Genomic DNA, 12779 nt, shown 5'->3' on the forward strand with positions numbered 1-12779 from the left:
ACACTCCACCCTTTGACCTGTACAAAAACCAAGATCACTAATTAAGGAAGACTGACTGCAACAACCATGACTGAGGAGAAGTTCTGGAATCATAAAGAAAGACTCTATCCAAAACTTTGTCCTAGGGCCTGTGCAAAAACCAAGATCTCTAATTACAGAAGACTGACCTTGACAACTACAACCGAGCAGAACATTCCCTGGCAACATAAAAAAATAAAACCTTGGGATTCAACAATGAGCATGGTTATAGTCTATAGTTGATCCCAATAATATGTGCATCAAGGATGGAGAAACCCTGTACCTCTTAGTTTACCAGAATTTCCTTTCTAAGTTCCCCAATCACCGAGTCTCTGCAAAACAAAAACAAACAACAAAAACTTGCTATACCAGCCCTCCTATATATTTAATTTGGTGCAATTATTTCTTTGTTTATTCTTTTATTTTTGTTATTTTTAAATATCTTTATTAAAACAGTGTTTACTAACATGATTGTAGTTGGGTTTCAGTCATAAAAAAGAATACCCCCTTTTACCAGCACATTTCTATCACCGATTCCCCCATCTCCCTCACCCCCCCTTCCGCCTGTATTTGAGACAGGCTTTCTACTTCCCTCACATATTAACATTGTTATGATAGTCCTCAGTGCAGTTATTTCTCTAATTGCACTCACCACACTTTGTGGTGAGCATCATATGGTGAGCCAGTCCTTCTGACACTCATTTCTGGGAATTATTTCAATAATGTCTTATTTTTCTTAAAACCCATAGATTAGTGAGAATATTCTGCACCTGACACTTCACTCAGCATAATAGAGTCAATGTACATCCATGTATAGGAAAACTTCATGATTTCATCTCTCCTGATGGCTGCATAATATCCCATTATGTTTATGTACCACAGTTCCTTTAGCCATTCATCTGTTCAATGGCATCTTAGTTGTTTCCAGAGTATGGCTATTGTAAATAGCGCTGCAATGAATATAGATGAGAGGAAGGGGTTTTTGTATTGTGTTTTTGAGTCCATAGGATATATCCCTAGGAGTAGTATAGCTGGATCATGTGGGAGCTCAATTTCCAGTTTTATGAGAAATCTCCATATTGTTTTACATAAGGGCTGGACTAAATGGCATTCCAACTAGCAGAGAATGAAAGTTCGTTTTCCCACATCCTAGCCAGAAATGATTGTTCTTGTTCTTTCGATGTGTACTGTCTCTGTGGCATGAGATGGTACCTCATTGTTGTTTTAATTTGCATCTCCCTGATGTTTAGCGATATGGAGCATTTTGTCATGTGTATTTTGACTATTTCTATTTCTTCTTTGAGAAATTGTTCATTTCTTCTCATTTTTTGATGTATATTTCTTGTTAAGTTCTGTCAATACCTTGTATAACTTAGATATTAGCCCCTTATCTGATTGTTATTAGGTGAATAGCTTCTCAGTGGCTTTTGTATCCTAGGAAGAATGTCTTTAGAGGTGCAGAAAATTCTAAGATTAATATAGTCTCATCTGTTTATCTTTGCTTCAACTTGTTTGGAGATTTCTGTTTCCTCCTTGAAAATTCCTTTAGCCTCAGTGTCTTGGAGTATTTTACCTATGTGTTGTTCTATATACCTTATGGTTTAGGGTCTGATATCAAGGTCTTTATTCCATTTGCATTTGTCCTTTGTATATATTGTTAGAGTTCATTTTTTTTGCAAGTAGCTGACCAGTTGTCTAAACATCACTTTTGAAGAGGCTTTTCTTGCTCCATTTTGCATTCATTGCCTCTTTATCAAAGATTAGTTGATTATATGTCTGGGAAACATTCTTTGAATAATATAGTCTATTCTTATATGAGAATCTGCCTTTATTCCAATACTATGCCTTTTTAATGTCTATAGCTTTGTAATACAGTTTAAAGTTGGGTAAAGTAATGCCTCCCATATTTCTTTTCCCAAAGGTTTCTCTAGCTATTTGCAGGTGTTAATTGTTCCAGATGAATTTCAGGAGTGTTCAATCTACTTCTTTAAAGAACGTCATGGGTATACTTAGAGGGATTGCAGAAACCTGTACAATGCCTTGGTGAGTATTGACATTTTAATAATGTTAATTCTCCCAATCTATGAGCAGGTTATATATTTCCATTTTTATGTGTTCTCTTTTTATTTCTTTTTTAATTAATATCTTTATTTAAACACCTTGATTGCAAATATGATTGTAGTTGGGTTTCAGTCATGTAAAGAACATACACCACTTCACTGTTGTAACATTCCCACCACCAGTACCCTAAATCTGCCTCCTCCTTCCTTTTATTTCTTGAAGCAGGGTTTGTATTTTTATTTGTATAGGTCCTTTACATCTTTAGATAAGTTTACTCCAAGATATTTGAGTTGTGGGACTAATTCACTAATGTGAATGGAATTGTTTTTTTTATATCCATTTCTTCTCTTACATTATTGGTGCTTAAGAAGGTCATTGACTTTTGCATGTTAATATTGTAACCTGCCACTTTGCTATATGAATTTATTGTTTCTAGAAGCTTTTTGGCAGAGTTTTTCAGGTTGTATGATGGTGATTGTTTCATTGATGTTAAACCATCCTTAAATTCCTGGGATGAAACATACTTGGTCATGGTAAATGTATGATATATAAGCTTTATTTATAATTGCTGAAATGATTAACTATCTTATTTGTCATTTAACAAATGAATGTTTAAAATAAAATTAACACTCTCTCATTCATCAATTTAATAAATATATTAATGCATATATTATGCATACTAAATACATAAATCTCTAAGATATTTTTGAAGTGAAATAGTATTAATTACCAAATATGTATATTCTATAATCCAGTTTCTTAAACTTCATTTACAAACTATACAGATATGAACATGATTAACTGGAGAAGGGATAGAAAATATATATATGAGATTATAAAAGTATAATAGAAATTTTGTGGGTAAATAATTTTTTGATGCTGATGATAACTACAACTCCACATAAGATAAAACTACATATAAGTAAATATATGCAATTCATAGACAAATTATTTCTGGTAAAACTAAGGAAATACAAAAATTATTGACATTATAAAAGTGGTGATAGCTTCAATTTGATGTTACATCATAGTTTCTGAAGTTGGTATTTCTAGAGTAAATGACATGAGAAGTAGTTAAGAATTCAGCATTTTCATGTCTAAATTTGAATAAACAATGTTCTTCAAAAAAGTTTAATTAAAAACTGGTTTCAAATGTATTTTACATTGGTTTTCATTTGAGTTTTTAGATATTTAAATTTCTCTTATATTTATTCTATTAGTATTAGGGGCCTCACCAAATAATGCAGACGATTGTCAGAATTACTAATGGCTATGATGCAGGGATCACAATTCAGTGCACAAGTCAGTTGTGTGTGCTTAATGAATCAGTGGAGGGAAGCAAACAGTGTCAGCACCTGTGATACTATAAGGGTCTGGGGTACCTAATATCAAACTCAGGAATTTTTACATGGCAGAAATATACTCTACTAATTAAGTTTTGTGTACATTTTTTCAGAGAAAATTTTATTTCTTTAATGTTCTAAGTGAATGCTTGCTTTTTACTGTTGAATAGTAAAAGTTATTTATAATCATAATCCTTGGCAAATATTTGAAAACATTTTCTCCCTTTCTGAGTTATCTTTTAATTTTTTTGACGATGTCCTTTGAAGTACAAAAGTTTAGATTTTCAAACAGTCTATTTTCTTATCTTTGGTTATTCATTATTTTGGGTATTGTGCATGATAATTTGGTCCCAAATATAGTTGTGAAACTACCTGTATTTTTAAAGAGTTCTATACATTTTATTTGCATACTGTCACATTTTAGTTATTTTCCTTTATGATATGAAGCTGGGTTTGGTATGGTTCCATTCCTTTGCATAGTGATATTCAGTTGTTTTTAGAATCATTTAGTGATGAGCTATTCTTCACCCATTGAATAATGTTGGCACACTTTCTGCAAACAACTATTTACATTCTCATTGAATTATTTGTGGGATCTCAATTCTATTTCATTCATTTCTATATCTAGAAAACTGTAGCTTTTCAAACAGTGATGCATGAGTTCTTTGATTTTTTTTTGAAAGGCCGATTTTGTTATTTAGGCTCCCTTGAAAATCCTTATAAACTGACAATTTAGGTGTTTTTTTTTTAACACAGGAAGAATATCGAAATTTTGATTGGGATTGTATTAATTATTCAGATATATCACTATAAGAAGTATGGGCATAACAAGTTTAATGGCATTTAAAACATCATAAATTTAGGTGTACAGTTCTTTTACTTCCTTAGCTAAATTTATTCTTAGACACTGTATTATTTAAAATAGCATTATAAGGGATAGGGTGATGGCACAGCAGGTAATGTATTTGCCTTACATGTGGCTGACCCAGGTTTGATCTCTGGCATGCAATATGGTCCCCTGAGCTTTCAGGGAGTGATTTCTGAGCAGAGGCCTAGAATTAAGTGCCATAGGGTGTGGCTCCCAAACAAAAAATAAATAAATCTAGAGTGGCTAAATAAATGAGGTAAAATACACAAAGATAAAAATGCACCAGAAATTAAGAGGAATATTCTATAATGAAAATCCGATCTCAACAATCTTAAGTTGTTGAGAAGGTGCTCAGGACTTCTGACTCTGAGCTCAAGGATCACTCTCAGATGGGTTAGGAGACCATAGTGATATGGGGATTGAAACTTTGTCAGCCTTATGGTAGTACCCTACTTACTTTATATGTATCAAGTAATATAAACAAACAAAAATGACATCCAGCTTGATGAGAACAATTTACATACCAAATATTTGATACACATTAACAACTACCTACATATAGAAATACATACATGCATATTATATATATATATATATATATATATATATATATATATATATATACTTAAGAGAGCTCAATATTAAGAAAACAACTCTATCAAAATTTGGGAAAGAACTGAGCAGACATGAGCCATTTAAGTTGCACAGATGATTAATGGGAATGTGAATATTTTTATTAACAAGAATATTAAAATAAAATAATAAAAAAACTGTAAATTGAAAACTGAGAGGTCTTAAAAATGCCATAAATAGTAACTAATTTAATATAAAAAGAAAGCCCTGTTTGCTGGGTTGGTTAAACATTTATTCCCTATAGTCTTGCAAACCAAGTTCTGAAGCATTTAAAGAATTCAAAAGTACTAATTTAAAATATATTGAATGAGTCACTGGTAGACCCTTGTTATTATTTGTGCGTGAGAACCATTAGGGATGATGATTAAGTTGAAAACTCTAAGACATCTTTTTTAATTATAAAAATGAACATCCCTATTATGAGTTAGATAGACTCTCTTCTGTAGTTGTTCAGAATTTGCAGTTGATATATGACAAGTGTACACACTTACGCTTTAAGTGTGTCTTTGTTCATGTATACTAATGAATCAAATAACTTGGGGTCAGAAGGGTAGTAAGTAGAGTAGAGTGTTTGACTTTCATGCAGCACATATGGTACCCTGAGCATTGCCTAGGAATGATATCTAAACTTAGAGCCATGAGTTAAACCTCAATCACTGCCTGGTGTGACTTCCCCAAATTAAATAAATAAAACTAATAATTGTATATATAGTGTTTCCTATATGTATCAGTATTATACAAGCATGACTTATACAAATGTATATTAACATCTAATGTAATACCACTTAAAATAAGTTAATTATCATGACCAATATATTGATTAATTTAGGCTGCTTCCATAAAATAAAACATACCATTTTTAGGCTCTAGTTTCATATTTGTGAGACATATAAAGTCCATTGGCATTTTACAGTGGCCATTTCTCTTCTATATATTTTTTCTGTATAGATATTTTTGGAGGTGCTTAAGACCCTTGACTCTTAGCACCAAAAATGGTGCTGTGTATTGAAACCTGGTCAACCTTGTGATAGAATCCAACTTACTGTACTATTGCTCTGTTCCTTCCTTTCTGACCTTTTCAATTTTATTCTGGAGCTATTTTATATGCATATTTATTAATTGATCATTTATTATTTGGGAATATAAGTTTAATTATATTCAGTAATAAGCTATTTAGTTATTTTAATTTTAATTAATAAAATATAAATAATTAATTTTAGCTTAGTTATTTTCTTAACTTCAAGTATAGGTTTTTTTAAATATAAAATATTTAATTCTGGCCATGTCTCATGATTGTCAGGTAACACCATCAACAGTACCTAGAGGGTTGCATTGTAAACAGCATTGGTAATTGTAAATAAATACTGAGAATAAGACAATGATGGTTTTCCAGTTGCATACCATAGTTGAATTATAAAAAAAAATCTCCAAAAGATAAATGCATTTTATTTAAATTGATAGAAATCTGTGACCATAGCTCAGATATCTCTCTGTTGTTTGCCTTGCCAGCAACAATATGGGTTCCATCCTCCGCATCCCAAATGGTACACCCAAGCACTTCAGGAATGATTCCTGAGCGCAAATCCAGAAGTAATCACTGAACACAAAACAAACAAAACAAAAAAGAAAATAATATAAATCTTGCAATTTAGATAAAATTTGAGGGTATTTTTTAAAAGAGAGTTGTGTTTGAAATACTTCAAGGGAATCACAAAGATTTAGCAAACTACACAATTGCTGAAGTAATTAAGGGAAAGTTATCATTATCAATATCACTTTAAGAAAAGAAAATGTGGGGGAAATTTCGACTTTTAAGCAAATAAATATTAGAAAATTCTTTCAAAATATGCTCTTAGTTCCAGGGTGTAGAGTAGTTGAGAATGTGTCTGCTACAATTTATTTCAAGTACAGGTAATGACTATATCACAATTGTGCCTTTCATATATCTAGCATAAGAAGCATATTCTGCTTCAAGCACTGTAATACAAATGTTCTAATTTAATGCGTGAGTGATTTTTATTTGACCAATTATTATTCATATTGTTGGCTATGGCTATTGCCTCAATGTGTCATTTGAATAGAGTATGTTAGTTCTGATGTCACAGGTTTTGATTTCAGTTTGTATAGACACTCATTTCATACATTTTCATAAATGCTTCTTACAACCTTAACATCTCTTAATTCTGAATGATTTCTATGTGGTTACGATCACCTTAAAGAAAGAGTGAGACATTGCTTGTGACTCTTCAACATCGAGAGTGGTTATTTCTATCATGACAAATTTCCCCCATATACATAATCAAAATAAAAAATTCATGATTCACCTCAGCACTGGCTTTTATTTACCCAATAATTTGAGTGAATCTTATGCTCAGTACCAGTTGCATCTGAAAAGTCTCTCAACTGTTTAAGCCAAGCTGTAAATTTACTGTAAACTCTTCTATTCTTTATATCATCCATCACTGGCATTATCTTATTCCCAAATATATTTCTAAAGTATCTGACTTTCTCTGAAACATTTTATGTGTTACCACCTATGTTCTTGGTTTATATCTGATTTATTTTTGAGGGTTGTATGATTGTAATCTCTTTAAAGCATTGGATACAGTGAGATCTTCACAGATAGAATTGACTTTTTATATAATGTCTGAGCAAATAATTAAAAGAATTCATGAAAGTGTGATAAATGTGGTATAATAGAAAGAAATGACTCTACCTAAAAGGAGAGATCTGGAACAAATTATGAAAAATCACATTTTAATAAAAATGAGTATACTGCCCATAATCTCCTTTCACCACATACGTTAGATAATTGCCCAAGTTAGAAGTAAAAGAAAAGCAAAGAAGGGTAAATTAGCCTGCTTTGGCCAGGCTTAGCTTTATAAATCGTTTTCCTTTGGATAAACTGTTTCTTGAGGTAGAAAAGTTTATTGGGAAGAAGAGAAGATAGAAAAGAAACTACCCATTTGAGGAGGAGCTTACCATAGAACTAAGACCTGGGAATATAATTTTAATAACTTGGAGTGTACAATAACCTTGATATAAAACTGAAGAAATAAATTCATAGTTTATCTAGTATTCTGTAAGTATGCTATAAGAATGATATGCATAGAAGGTTTTGTTTGCCACAGCCAGTGATGTTCATGGGTTATCTCTGGCTAAGCACTTAGAAATCACCCTTGGCTTGGGGGACCATAAGAGATGCCAGGGTATCAAACCATGGTCCTTCCTATGTTACATATGAAAAGCAGATGCCCTACCATTGTGCCATCACTCTGGCCCCTGCATATATGGTTTTAACACACAGAATATCTATTTTTTTCTAATCATATTTAGTCATTTAACATTGATTTTATTAAAGAAAGTAACTTATCTTTACCTGTGTCATGTCATAAATTTTCAATATGATAATACATACCACTCATGTTTATTTTTACAAATTTAATTAAATTAGCAAGAAAGGCAGTATAGTATAAAATAATAGTATACTATAAAGTTATTTTATCATTGTATAATAATATGAGGTTCCTATTAACAGAATTCTTAGGAATAAGAATTGGCAGATTCTTGTATATACTTGGGAATGTTATTTATTTATCTATCAATTTATTATTTTTAATACTTATTTAATCTTTTTGTTTTGTAATATTTTTTTCTGTGAGCAATGGAACTCATTACTACTACCAGATTAAAATGTTTCTAAGGCAGCATTAACTTTGCACTCAACCAACTAGGGTTGAATTTCTGAGATTTTGGCCCAATAGGAGTGATCCCTGAGCACTATTGAAAATGAACCAAAGAACAAACTAATTAATTATTTTACCAAGGGCAAAAAAAAAAAATAATACTCAGTGAAAGGGCTTGACCCATGATAAAACTCAATAAGTTTAAAATATGTTTGTAGACTGCTCAATATGAATTCACTCAAATTAACAGAGTCAGAGAGGTAATGTCAGTAACAGGATCTCATTCCTTCTTTAGATTAGAATTTCCAAAGGAAAATACATTCATCTTATATTGTGCCTCTATCTTCTTGCTTTTCTGCTATTCCTCTCTTTAGCTTTAGATGAGTGTAGTAAAAATATACTTTATTTTAATTTTGAGATTAGTGATTATCTTTAAAATATCCCCTTCCTACCCTACCTCTTAAACTTATAAACCATTCATTATAAACTACATTATTACAAAAATATTTATATGATTGCTTACTGTACATGAAAATGTATTCACATTGTCTCTGATTACCATCATCCCTCTTTCTCCTAACCATTTTTCTAATACCACAAAACAATTCATTGATCATGCTAAGTATCCTAAATATTATTCTAATTGCCCTAAACACTTTTATTAATATTTTCTGCTTAAATTAATATTATATTTCCTCTCTGGACATTCAAGAATTTTTATAGAACTATAAACTAACTTACTGAACTATAAGAAGAACTATAAAAAACAATATTGCATATATTAGTTGTCTTTATTTCTTTGTGTTAAATAATAGAGCTAATGAGCAACAATTGATGTTCTTTAACTTAAAAAATGGCAAAAAAACAGATGCAGAACTATGATTAAAATGTAAGTGATGCTATTAAAATAACATTTTAAATTCCTTTTTGATAAATGTCGATAAAAATATCTATTGTAAGAAAGAGGTAAAACTTCAACCTTTCTTTGGAAAGAAAGCATTGATAAACATTAACTAATAAAGCTTGTACAATATCAAATATATCTTGAAATAAGTACTCAAATTTGAAGTTAAAAGCTGAAGAAATACACATGTTATGATTTTAACATTAGAGCTGTTTCTATTTATTGAGTTTCCATAACTTCATTTGGGGACTTATATATACTTTTATATTCTTCACCAAGATAGTGGCAGTTAATTTTCGATTTAAAGAGTCATTCGAAGTAATTGAAAAACTTATTACTTTTAATTCACCTTATTCATTATAGCGGTCCTCAAACTATGGACCATAAGCCACATGAGGCCCAATAATGACATTTATTCTGCCCACAATGTGTTTCTGTCTCTGTTGCCTGTCCTGTTCAGCTGAGATTTGTGGCTGGTAAAAGTGTACATGTGTGGGATGTGCCTCTCTTACCACCCCCCCTTTTCTCTGTCTCTTGACTCCTCCTCTCAATCTCAGTCAGGAGTCCTCAAACTACGGCCTGCTAATAGCAGGCCCATAGAGCCTATCGAAATACTGGTAGTGTGTTGATTTAACTTTACTTGTTCTTCATTTTAAATATTGTATGTGTTCCCTTTCTGTTGTTTAGTTTTTCTTTCTGTTTTTGGGCCACACCCGGCACCACTCAGGGGTTACTCCTGGCTCTCTGCTCAGAAATCACTCCTGGCAGGCTCAGGGAACCATATGGGATGCCGGGATTCGAACCATCACCTTCTGCATGAAAGGCAAATGCCTTACCTCCATGCTATCTCTCCGGCCCTGCTTTCTGTTTATTTTTAATGGAAATAAGTTATGTTCAGTGTGCATAAAAATTTGTTAATGGTTATTTTTAACTATAATCTGACCAACCAATGATGTGAAGAACAGTGAACTGACCCCCTTTTTAAAAAGTTTGAGGACTTCCTGATTAAGATGTCAACTGGAGGTGGCCATAGTAATAGCAGTGATTATCATGCAAGCAGCCAACCTTATTTTGATCTCTGATATCACATACAGTCCCTGAACCTGCCAGTAGTAATTTTTGAGCTAAAGTCAGGAATATCCTCTGAGCGAGAGTTTGTGTCTCACCCCAACAAAACAGAAAATATCAACAGGATGATTGTTTATTTGTACTGTATTTCCAATAACATCTGTCTTCATTGTCTTAATTTTTGTTTAATACTTGTAACCACTTAGCACAATAATATTTTTGTCTTTGTATGCGAATACAAAAGGTAATTCCTTTGATACTTAAATCCCATGAGGACAGAAACCTAGGATCTGCCTTTGAATTGTCAGATCACCATAGTACAGTGATAGGTTGAAAAAGGTGCCATAAACATGTGTATAAGAAAATATAAAGAATTTGTGAGATAAAATAACTTATTTGAGGTTGCCAATTAATAGAAAACAAAAAATTAGACCTAACTGTATATAAGAATCAATACAGTTCTCTATAATTCTGCACTAGACCACATAATGCTCTTTCTTATAGATAATATTTATAGGGGAAAATTCATTTTCTTGTATTCAAAGCTCAGGAGAATAACCAATACAGCAGCAGAAAAAAATGGAAGTACTCATACATTATCAAGTCCATGAATACTGTCTAAAAGTCCACATAGAGGATGCTGTAGAAGAGGCATTTTAACAGAAAATGTGATTCATTTATATAGTACTCACTAATTGCATTTTATAGAAAAAAATTTACCCATTTCACTTTCCATGAATCACTGAAGAAAAACAGAGGGAAGAACATTAAAAAGAAGAGTATGCTATTCATATTGACTAATGAAGGCATCTCTATCTTGTGTGACCACCTTTTCATGTGTTTCTTTCTAAATTGCAATCAATGAAAAGGACAGATATTTTCAGTATTAATGGCCATTTGATTAGGCAGAAGTATGTCTTCCTCATGCTAATGATCAGTAATGTTCTTCTGTATGTGAATTTCATTGCCCTAAGAAAAAGCCTCTTTCATTTTATGATGTAAAAATTCCTCTCAATCACCTAGCATTAACTCTGTTAATACTTTTAACTCAAAAGATAGTTAAATAAAATTGTTCATGTCTTTTCCAAAAAACTCCTTTGAATTTCCAATAGTGACACCTTGAAAATTAGGATTTCTAGAGACTTTGATGATAACATTGACTTTAATGGAAAGAGATTTTTACCCTCCACTCACTCATGTCTGTTCTGATCCTATCCTCAAACTTGCTCACACCTAAGCCCAGTTGGAGCCCAGGTGGCATTTCTGTTACTTAACCTGCAGCTGCAACTTTTAAATCATGGAATGTCCATTGAAGAGGGTATATTTTTAATACATTTTTCAATAAAGTGGGTATGTGTAGCAGCTGTCTAGAAGCTGATCTCATCCTGTCTCTTTTATCTCATAGAACACTCACCACAGTCTAACATAATGATCCTCAGCCATGGAAATTGGTGATTCATGCTAGCCAAAGACTAGGAAAATTCAGTGAATGAAATGATCCTTTAAAATATTATTTCTTTTCTCACACTTATATATGCAGCATTAAAATTTCATGCTAGTCGTTTTAAGGTAAAACCAGTTTTTAAAATTAACAGGAGATAAACACACAAAACAAAAATTTAAGTTTAAATAAATGATAATTACTAATCAATGATTTTGTCCATTTTTCTCTTCTTGCATAGGTCATGGATTAGTATTTATTCCCATATCAATTTAAAAATTGATCTTTAATCAGGCACCTTAATATGATCTATTCCAAGATTGGAAACAGGAAAGTAGTTCTTCTAAAAAAAAACCTTATTTTATATTTTCAGGAAATTATAATCCCTTTTTCTTTCTTTCCCCCCCCCTTTTTTTAAATGTAAGCACCATGGATACAAACATGTTCATATTTGGGTTTCACTAAATGTAAAATCCTTACTTCTTTAATTACAAGATTTTCAGAGAGTTCAGACAAAGGAAAGTGAAAATGAGCTATTTAATGTTGATTACATTATAAGCTTAATACATATGCTTTTAGGGTTGAATGCTTTCTGTATTTATATTTTACATATAACATTAGTTTACAGGAGTCCTGCCACTTGCCAAGGTTCCCCTGATGTCCGCATTGCTTCTTAGGCCTGTAGTGTCCATAGATTACCAATACTATTGGCAGTGCCTCCCCTCAGCCAGTTTCCGAGTCCTGCTGCCTACCGGGT

This window comes from Suncus etruscus, chromosome 12 (genome assembly GCF_024139225.1).
Source record: "Suncus etruscus isolate mSunEtr1 chromosome 12, mSunEtr1.pri.cur, whole genome shotgun sequence".
Taxonomy (NCBI): domain Eukaryota; kingdom Metazoa; phylum Chordata; class Mammalia; order Eulipotyphla; family Soricidae; genus Suncus; species Suncus etruscus.